This window comes from Hydra vulgaris, chromosome 02 (assembly GCF_038396675.1).
Source record: "Hydra vulgaris chromosome 02, alternate assembly HydraT2T_AEP".
Lineage (NCBI taxonomy): Eukaryota > Metazoa > Cnidaria > Hydrozoa > Anthoathecata > Hydridae > Hydra > Hydra vulgaris.
The window spans coordinates 28,728,341-28,732,004 of NC_088921.1; positions in this window are offsets into that span (position 1 = coordinate 28,728,341).

Below are 3,664 nucleotides of genomic sequence, written 5' to 3' on the forward strand. Positions count from 1 at the left end.
TATTACCCTCTCCTTTCTTCCATGATCCTCTAAATGGATGAATCACTTTATAAATTGGTAGCTGAAAATTTGTATTTGTCTCGATATATTCATCAGTACACCATGTCTTGCTGAGACTAATCATTTTAAAACTAAACTTAACCTCGCATAAAAATTGTTTAAATAATTCAAAACTTTTTGAATAACTCCTAATATCTAAATGCAAAATTGAAAATGAATTTGGATCTAATATTAGAAAGCTTATGGGGAAAATCTTCGTTTGAGTAAATCTTTGTACCTTTTAGCCTATATGGTTCTTATAGAATTTTTGCTTTATCATCGTATCTAAATAACTTCATTACAACTGTTTTGGAGAATTATTCTTTTCTGACTCCAGTGCGATGGGCTCTTTTGATTTCTATTCCATTTAGTTCCAACTTCTTTAATATAAATAATTTAGCTTTATTCTCAGTTTCATTCCATGTTTCTTTCAGACTTTCTAGTAATCCGTCTATTCTTAAATTATTTCTCCTCGATCAATCTTCAAATATTTTTAGCTTTTCATTTATATTTTGTGATGTTTCCTTTTCTACTCGCTCGTTGTTTTGTTTGAGGGTAGTTTTTTTGTCAAAAACTGAAAATTTAAGCTCAACTTTATGTTTTCTATATCTTTTACTATTATCTTTATTTTGTTTGCAATTTCTTTAGAGTTTTCTTCTACTTTGTCAAGTCTCTCGTTAATTATTTTTGAATTTGTGCTTAAAACATCTACAAATCAGAGCCGACAACACCAGGGTGCCCGGGGGGAGAGGATCTGGAGGGCACGTGTCCCCCCTCTCACTTTTTTTCTAAAGGACCTTTTTTTTTATAGAATATTTTACATATAGAGGACTTTTTTCAAAAATTCACGGTTGTGCCCTTCCACTTTGAAACCCATGTCGTAGGCCCATCAAATAATTGTTTTGTTGTTTAAGCATTGTTTCCATTTCTTTTCTATATTCCAAAATCATTTCCTTCACTACTGCTTTGCACAATCATGTTTTGTGTCATGGAATTACTATCAATAGTCCGTCGACTGTAGAATATAGCACCAGCTCAAATCCAAAAAAATTTAAACCATGGGCAGTTATTTATAAAATACGAGCCTTAAAGAAACTAGAGCTAACCTAGCTACTGATGGTGTTTCAATTATAATGATAACTAACAACAAATTTATTTGCTCATTTAATTAACTTAGAGAAAATCATCTTCCTAAAAGTCCAACATATGTGATAAAGTAAACCCATCAAGATTTTTTTGATAAAAAGGAAATAATAAAACAAGAAATTATCGAAAAAATTCAAACGGGACATATATTCAGCTTAACGCATTATAGTTACACATTTTGAGGCACAGAATGTAGATTTGTGTCAGCCTGCATGAAAGCGAATGCAAGAAAATCTATAAAACTGGCCTCATTAGGATTCATGGTTCTTATCCAGCTGATAGTTTAACATAAAATATTTAGGATCACTTGAATTCGTTTGGTGTCTTTATGAAAAGAGTAGTAGTAGGTTCTGCTCAAGATGGTGCAGCAATCTACAAAAAGATCATGCAATTAACGGACATAGTTGATCAGTTTTGCTTTAATTATGCAACTCATCTTGATGTATGCGACACGTTATACAAGAAAAATTAAGACACAAACGTAGCAATTCCCAAGGAAACGAACAGTAATTCAGAAGCGAATAAGCATGGAGTTTACAATGATAACTATAGTTTTGAATCAGTAAACAATGAGATTAATGTTGACCACCCTAGGATTTTAATAAATGCACAAAAGGTTGTGAAATTCATATAAATGTTATCAGTTCGTAATCAATTTTTTCAGAAGAAAGTTACTGAGGAATTTGGTAAAGAAATCATCTGGATGTTCGTCATCGTTTGAATTCACTTTTTTTCATTGACTGCACCTTTGTTAAAAACTGTAAAAGACATGTTTATTCCTAACATTTACTGAATAAATGCTCTTAATGTAATTAGCAAGGTAGATTTTGAGTCATTAGCTTCATTACATACCACTTTAGAGCCAGCAAAACTATCAGCGGAATTCTTTAGCAGAGAAGATGCAACGTTATCGACCGCAGATACTGTTCTTGAATTAATGCTTGCAAAACTATTTGCTAAGAATACAAAAATAATATCTTTATTGCATTCAAATTTAAAAAAGCGCGTTGATGAAAGAATTACCGAAAATGTAATGGAGTTATTAAGGTGCCTAAAAGATCATAATATTACAAAGCAACCTATTGAATCTATCTATCCTGAAATTGGTTTTTAAAGTATCAGAGTTCTTTTAATACCCTTGTAAAGCTTCCCATCCAAAAACTAAATTGTTCAATTAATATTTCGTGGTGCAATTTAGATAAATCAAAAAACAAAAGTGTTTTATGTTTTAAGCTAAATCGTTTTGTAGCGCTGTTTAAAGATCTTCCCAAAAAACGTCCAGCTGTTATTATGAGTGATACAAGTTTACTTAGTTTCAAAAAAATAAAAGTTTTTGAGTCTAGTTTTCGACCTAAAGGTAACAAAATACGAAAACCAATACAGTCCAAATTAATCTTTCCTTCTGTTTCTTAGAACATTTCAGATATAGATAAGTATGGTATTTGTAAATAAACAGTTAAAGCTGAAGTAATTATCTCAAAATACCCAAACAACAGCGATTAAAACACTCTTGAATCTAATGTTCCACAAAAGAAAAGCAATTTTGTTGACATTAGTTTACTAAATACAGATCAGTTAGCATCTTATACAAACTATGATGCTTCGTCATCCTATCTATATGGAGAAAAATTAATATCATGAACTATTTTCTCTAGTTAATATTGTCTGGGTTTCAGATAAGTGCTTCTGATTTCCTTTAAAAGGAAAAAGCAAAAAAAGACATTTTTTGCTAAAATGGTTAGATGATTTTTCTTGGCTTTGTTACTCTAAAATTGAAGACGGTGCATATTGTCTTACATGTACCCTTTTTGGGACAAGTTTAACAGACAAATATGCATTATGTAAATTGTTTAAAGAACCATATAATACTAGATGTAATGCTGTAAAAATTGTCTACGATGATGAAAAAACTGTTAACGGGTTACACATCAAGTCCTTGCATTGTTATAATATGCTTTTACCTAGAGCTAACAATAACACTTATCCTATTAAATTTTCTCTAGACATTCCTAGGAAACAACGTTTAGAAGAAAACAAAAAAGAGCTTGAATCAATTATAAAGACTATAATATTTTTATATCAAAATGATATGTCTCTTCGAGGTCATAGAGACGATAAAAAATATCAAGGAGATATTGGAGAATCTTCACAAACTACAGGGCTGGGTAATTTATTGAGCTTTTAAACTTTAAAGTTGCTGCAGGTGATTTAATTCTAAAGGAGCATCTTCTTTCTACCCTAAAAAATTCCACATATATTTCAAAGCCCATTTAAAACAAGTTCCTTGAGTGTTGTGAAAATGCAATTGGAGTGATTATATTAAATAATATTACAAAAAAGGGTACTTCTCCCTTATTGCTGACAAGGTATCAGACTGTGCAAAGATAGAACAACTTTCTATTGTCATACGTTATGTTGACTTGAACGGTAATATTAAGAAGTTTTTTTACGCTTTTTTGAATGCAAAACAGGAACAAGT